At 41.2% G+C, this 7,509-nt stretch overlaps 1 long non-coding RNA gene across 1 annotated transcript in view; it reads left to right on the plus strand.

Annotated features, from left to right (window-relative positions):
* Nucleotides 1-7,509, plus strand: part of LOC110293069 — a 37,493-nt gene that overhangs the window by 22,755 nt on the left and 7,229 nt on the right. Inside the window, exon 3 of the long non-coding RNA XR_002377778.1 lies at nt 6,013-6,099. This is a non-coding gene — a long non-coding RNA (uncharacterized LOC110293069). The remainder of the gene's footprint in view (nt 1-6,012; nt 6,100-7,509) is intronic.

Genomic DNA, 7,509 nt, shown 5'->3' on the forward strand with positions numbered 1-7,509 from the left:
CAAACACGAAAAGTCACTTGTATAAAATGCAGAGATATATATATATATATATATATATATATATATATATATACGCATATATTATATGTGTGTGTGTATGTGTGTGTGTAAAAGGAGCTTTTAATTCATGCGATGTAAGGAGATTGGACAAATGTTTAGAGAACAGAAAAAGAAAATAGTTATTTTCATCTTGATGTCAAATGATAAAAACCTATACTTCATCAAGCAGCTGACAACATGGTAAAGATGCTCCTTTCATAACGTCTGTAGGAAGCTTGAAAGAAATGGACTTAGAGAGTGATCTTATCAAGTCAAACACACAAGACTCTACCTGCCAAGTGCCAAATTTAACACAATGGTGCCCAGGGACTGTCTTCCAAAGAACAGCCTGAATATGATATGCATATATATATATATATATATATATATATATATATATATTGCTCTGCAGGCATGTTGTTTCCTCCTGGGGAGGTGTTTGGAGAATTCTCATGCTGAACGTCCATACTGTTTACTTTCCATCCAGTCTATGTTTTCTAGCTCCCTGCCCTGCCTGGACACCACATCATAGAAATTCAACAGCTTTTTGGACAAAGATGAGTTGTGACAGACACATTTAAAGAATAGCAATAAGCTGCAAAGAACTAAAATCCATAGCAGATCATCTTGAGATAGAAAATAATTTTATGGCAGGCTCCTCACACATTAAATGGAGCAACATTTCCAAGTCTGAAGAAATGAGTGTTTAAAAAAAGACAAAGGGCATCCTAGGTCACCCTCGAGTGCTCACCTCAATTGATGGAGCAAATGGCACATGACTATATTCTAAAACCTTCCTGAAGGAACTACTGAGTTATTGACCATGGGGTCAAGATGAGGTAAAGGTGGATTGTTGTAATCTTCTTTGACATACACAGCATACAGTATCCCTCTTTTGTATCTTCAGACAGGGTATGTAGCTCTATCAAGCCTGCCTTGAACTTGAAGGAACCCACCCATCACCCCCCTAAGTTCTAGAAATACTGGTGTGCACCAACTCATTCAGCTTCTGAACTATCTCTTAACCTCAGCCACTGAGAAAAACTAACAGGGAAGTTGTATTGGCACATAAAGAAAGAAATGGTCTGGGCTGTGAATCTACCTCTGTCCTAGCTTTCTCTTGTGTGAGTTTCCCCTTATGGTGACTCTGGATGCTGTGCTAAGGCTCTGTAACTGTGTTCTGATTGTAATGCCTTCCACTGATCTTATATGGAGAGGAGCTGAGATGATATACTTCGAATTCCAGAGCCTGCTCATGGTCAGAGCGCAGGTCTAATGTTGCCCAGCTTTTCTTGGTTCTTTTCTTAGTTAGGGTTTTACTGCTGTGAAGAGACATCATGACCGAGACAAGTCTTACAAAGGACAATATTTAATTGGGATTGGCTTACAGGTTCCGAGGTTCAGCCCATTATCATCAAGGTGGGAGCAGGGCAGCATCTAGGCAGGCATGGTGCAGGCAGAGATGAGAGCTCTACATCTTCATCTGAAGGCTGCTAGTATAAGATTCACTTCCAGGCAGCTAGGATGAGGGTTTTATAGCCCACACCTACAGTAACACACCTACTCCAACAAGGCCATACCTACTCCAACAGGGCCACACCTTCTAGTAGTGCCACTCCCTTGGCTGAGCATATACAAACCATCACAGTTCTGTTTATTAAATGTGTCCATGATTGACTGAATTATCTTTCTTAAAATTGATATATTGTAATAAAGATCTTAGTCTTTTTAACAGAGGAGTGTTTATGCAGCCCATTCTGGCCTTGAGCACAGGCCACCTACTAAGTGCTGGGATTACAGGCATGTGATACTACCACACCTGGCTTTTAAATTTTGTCATTTACAAATTGAGTCACTCTTGGAGGCACGTTTTGGTTTTATTCTGTTGATATAAGTTTCCTAATCTCTAGCAGCATTACTTTCTTGGTCAGTATTCAGAAAGACTCCCAATTTGATTAGAGGTAAGGGAGGGAACATAAAATAGTTATTGCTATGAGAAAATTAATACAATTTGGCCCCAAAATAGCTCAAAATCTTTTATTGGTACTCCATGACCCCTGGGAAAGAGAAGACTCCTTAAATATAGCTTTCAGAGCTCCCATTCACATACCTTTACCAGGAACATAATGCACACTCAACATTCATCAGGCTGCCCGTGTCTTCTAGGTCCTTGGAGTTAGTGCTGTCATGGTGAGAAGCATATGACACAGGCTCACTAAAATTTGATTACGCTTCTACAGTGACAGAGAAAACAAGATGTTCCTGCTTCTCAGTTGGAAGAGCAACTCCACGGGAAGCAGTTACCTCAGCGAACACTCATCCCTGAGAAAAGCCTAGAAAGCTCTGCCCGGCCTGCACAGCTCAGCCATCATTCTCACAGCATCTGCTGCTGCTAACTGTCCTACACCTGGTGCTTCAGAATGGCTGAGCCCCCAGTTCCTTAAACACAGCCACTGAGCCTCTGGACATGCTGTTTCCTTTAGAAGGTTTTTTTCATCTCTAACCATCTTCTCTCCCCTTTTCTTCCTTCTTATAATCAGGATACACTTTTCACAGGAAGTTGATCTCAACTTTCTCATTATTATCAGATGCCCCTTTCATAAGAACCTGAATAGACTCTGTACTTATTGCCCCATGAGGTAACTAATCCCAGAACATCCAAAATTGTGTTCCTTTGGACTGTACAAAAGTGTGGGCAGATATCATATAGTTGGCCACTAATGTATTTCTAACATTAATGGGCAGGATGCAGGAACAATTCTCAGCAAATACTTCTGAAAGATCAAGTGAACAGGGTGTTGGAGAGATGGCTTAATGGCACTAGCTTCTCTTCTAGAGGACCTGGATTCTGTAGAGGAATTTTAATCCAACAACATGGCCACTTTGGCTGAAATACAGATATGCCCTTAGTACACAATGTTAATCCCAAACAATGAAGGTAAGATTAGTTGGTAGAAGGAAACAGCCATGTTTAAAAGTGATGTCTAACTGAGGGGCAGACAAAGTGACAAATCAGAGAAAGATTTGACAGAATGAGTCAGAGGTAGGATATGCCCAACTCTCACAAGAACAGCATTGTGGGGGAGGGAGCTATTTAAGAGCAGTGCAGGGAGAGTCAGTCAGTTCAGTTCAGTGCAGTGGAGTTGAGTCTGGTGGGAGTCAGAGCAGTGAGTGCAGTGCAGTAGAGATGAGTTCCTTCGAGCATACATGCAGCTCAGTGCAGGTCAGCAGAGGTAGCTGAAGCCCACCTTCAGCTTGGAGAGGAGTTTGAGCCAGAACAGCTGAGTTGAACCAGCCAGCTAGAATTCAGAAAGAGCTAGAAAGGGTTAGCTTATTCAGCAGTAAGTCTCAGAGGCTGAAAACACTCTAGGACTAGATTAGTTTGTATGGACACTAGAAACTTCCAGGAATAGGCCTAGGTTAGTAGACATAGACGCTAAGCCTCAGAGACAACAATTCTGTCAGGGGGATCAAAGTTACATTTTACAGGGTTTGAATCCCAGCATCCACATGACAGCTTATAGCTGTTTGTAACTCCAGTTCCAGAAGATCTGATGTCCTCATGGCCTTTCTTGGCACCAGGCACCATCATAGTATTGTATAGACATACAGGCAAACACAATACCCATACACATAAAATAAAAACAATTAAATAAATGGAATTCTCAATTCTAGGAATTCTCAATTCTCAATTGAGAATGATCAGCATTCTCAAAGCTAGGTTAGGAGAGATAGGGGGATGAAATGGATGAAGTCAGATTGGAACTGGCTCTTGGTGAAGATTATCCTTCTCCGCATGCAGAGGATATCTGTCCACCTTCATCCTGTCTGGTTGGTTGCTGGGTCTCTTATGCACTCTCATATTGTTCTCTCTACCTGTGGACAAGCCATAGTTTGTAAAAGTTTGTGAGCATATATTATTAAACATTTAAAATAAAATCACTGGCTTCTGCGTGGAAAGTTGCAAATGTTGACTACACTTGTAATGAAGACAGGCAGCTTTTTTTGCAACATTTTGCCTCTAACTTACAGGAAAATCGATGCAAAATGTATTTTAGACATATACTATTACTGGTGTACATCCGTGTTTTTCAAATATCATTTGCATTCAAAGCAGGTTGGTTTTTTTTTTTTTCCCCAGTGTGAGTGCAGCATGTTCTAGATTAGAAGGGAAGAGAGTACTCCACAGAGTGTGTTTTTCCTTTGTTCTGCTTTGTACTAGCTTTGACAATTCAGGAACACTATTATCTCTGGCTGAGTGATGTTTAGAAAAAAATAGTGGCCATTTGTGAAGGTATGTCACTGCTGAACTCTGTGTCCCGGAGGAAGTCACTCTGTGTAGTCTTACCCCAGTCAGACCTCGGGTCTGATTCAAAAGCTCAAGGTAGGCAAAGTCTAAAAACTCAAATAAAAGAGTAATTTCATACTTCCCTCTTCCATGGGAGGCCTCTTCTCTAATGATTACTCTCTTATATCTAAAATTCTGCCATGCTCAAATAAGAGGAAACCACGTAATTGCAAAAGAAATTAAAACAACGCAGTGGACAGCAGTTATGTAGCTGCTGCTGTTCAGTTGAGTGTGGAGGAGGTGGAGTGTGGAATAATGAATCCAGGCACTGTGGTTTCTAGGTACCAGCACTGGCAGCCGGAGGCTTTGCACATCAAAGTAATCTGCCACCTCTACAGGCTTGACACCAAGTAAATAGAATTATTGATTAAGAAACCTGACGGTGGGGAACCATTTCGATTTTTGGTTTTCGGATGAATTTTTGGATGCTTGCCTGCCTTGCTCTCTGCTGAGAGCCTGAGGAGGTATCTCTTCAGAAATTCTCTGTGGTCTGCTCCCAACAGTAAGCCCCCTGGGTAAGTTAATAAACAAGGAAGAAAAGAAAAAGAAGAGACCCTAACTCTGTGTTTGAGAAATGCGCAGTGTTTATAAAGGAACAGCCCTGCCAGTTCAAGCATAGGCAGAAAACAGCTGGGCAGCAAAACACAGAGAACATAATGTGTTTAAAACAGGATGTGGAGGAAGAGTGGTAGGTCATAGAAAGACCACAGTACCTGGGGCCTGGAATCTCATCATTGCTATATGTATTTAATTTGTAATTAGTATGGGATTATATCAAACCTATTTAATCTCAAGGAAAGTGGGGGCAATACAATATTCACTTCATTTTGGTCCTTTAGATTAAACTTCTAGTTACAATTTCCTTTTCTCAGTGATAAGATCTAAAAACAAAAACAAAAACAAATCTCAGCTAGGTGATACTGGCACACATCTTGAGACCCACATTAGGGAGGCAGAGGCAGTCAAATCACTGAATTCGAGGTTAGCCTGGTCTACAGAGCTATTTGTAAGACAGCCAGGGTTACACAGAGAAACCCTGTCTAGAAAACTAGAATACACACACACACACACACACACACACACACAAAATAACCAACGTTCCCAAACCAACCAAACAATCAAATATCTCAGATGTTGCACAATATTTTCATGAAGAAGAGATTGGTAAGCAACTGAGATATAAATATAGTGTCTAAGCTACATGTAGGCATTGTAATCGAGGCCACATGTGTTATGTGACAGGCTTTTCCTGGGAGGATGAAACACACACACATTTACTCACCCCAACATTGAGTCAGCAAAAGTCCGAACTAATGAAGGCTCCAACATCCAAATTGATGAAGCAATGATTTGTTTTTTTTTTTTCTTGAGCTTAGTATCAGAAGCACGGGAAAGGGATTACTTACAAGGAGCAGGTATGACTCAAAATCCACTCAGCTATATCACCACAAACCCCACCTCCACCTGGGGACACTCGGAAAACTGCAGCACAGAAACAACTACACAGCTTTCGGCCAGTTCCGCAGTTTAAATATCTTCTTTCCACACTTTGGCTGGTCAATCTCCACCCAGAAATCTTACTCCCTTTTTAAACTCTTGGTAAAACTTCTATTTTTTTTCCTTAGACATGTGAACTTTTGGTTAGCTCCTGTTTGTCACCTGAAGCTCATGAGCCTTTTCTTCCTTCCTGGGACAAATATTTCCATTTGAAGGTAATGTTGCAATTCAGAGGAACATACCATGTAACAACACGGCATACACAATAATAGAAAAGTGGGGTGGGGTGGGGGTGGGGTGGGGGTGGGGTGGCAAGCCAAGGCATGTAGTCAGCTTTTGTAAGTTGGCAGATTAATGGAAAAGAATTTTCTTGTAGTTTCCTTGTAGATCTAATATGAACTTCTGATGCCCAGAACTGTAAGATAATAGCCTTGTGTTATTTATAAACTACTAGATTCATGCTAATTTGTTTAGATACTAAATTAGGCATAATAGAAGAGTCATTATTTGTTTGGATCCTTTCTCTAAATTTGTATGCTCTGATTAAAATGTGGCTACGATTACAATATGCATATTTTCTCCAGTCTAATATTGAAGCCAGAATGCATCTTAGGAACTAACATCTTACTGGTCAGGTGGCAAAGGTATTACATGGTATTACCCACTCCTTTGAGGAGCCCAGACATCGAGTTGAATGTCACCTATTTGGAAGAACATGTCATGGACACTGATATGGTGGCACATGCCTGTAATCCTGGCATTTTGAGTGCAGAGACAGAAGAATGGTCATGAGTTTGGGGCCAACCTAGTCTCCCTAGTGAGTGAGTTCTAGGCCAGAGCTACTTAACAAGACTCCATCAAAAAACAATTCATATTATAGATTAGCTTTATTTTCATAACAGTTAAATTTTTATACCATTGGCTCAGGTGCATCACATCCCTCATTTTGTATGTGTGTGTGTGTGTGTGTGTGTGTGTGTCTGTAGACTCCCAGATAGGAAATCTATCCCTGCTGTGTGAAGATCTGTCCTGTGCACTTGCCTCAGGCATTGTATCCCATCCACCTCCCCCAGGTGGCACTGTCCACTCCCACTGCAAACCCAAGCCCTGCCTCCTAAGTAACACCTGTGGAGACTCATGAGTCTTCCACAGACTTCTGAGGATCTTCAATAAGAACCTTACTACAGAAGGTTTGCTCTTGCTCTCAGAATCTGCACCTAACCCTTGCTTAGCTGGGGCTACTTTTGATAGCCTACTCCTGAATAAATACTGGTTCTCCACCAGAAAGAATTCCCCAAGCATTGTTTGACTGACCCATAACCTGACATGTTGGTAGAGTAGCAAACAGAGATTCAAACGCCCTGTCAACAAAAGCTTGATAGATATACATACAAGAAAATCTACTAACCAGATGTTTCTGTCCCATTGCAAAAACACAAACAATGTGAATGACCAAGGTAATAGGTCACCCACTGTTTTAGTTAGGGTTTTACTGCTGTGAACAGACACCATGACCAAGGCAAGTCTTATAAAAAAAACAACATTTAATTGGGGCTGGCTTACAGGTTCAGAGGTTCAGTCCATTATCATCAAGGTGGGAGCATGGCAGTATCCAGGCAGGCATG

The sequence above is a fragment of the Mus caroli genome, chromosome 1, assembly GCF_900094665.2.
Source record: "Mus caroli chromosome 1, CAROLI_EIJ_v1.1, whole genome shotgun sequence".
Taxonomy (NCBI): domain Eukaryota; kingdom Metazoa; phylum Chordata; class Mammalia; order Rodentia; family Muridae; genus Mus; species Mus caroli.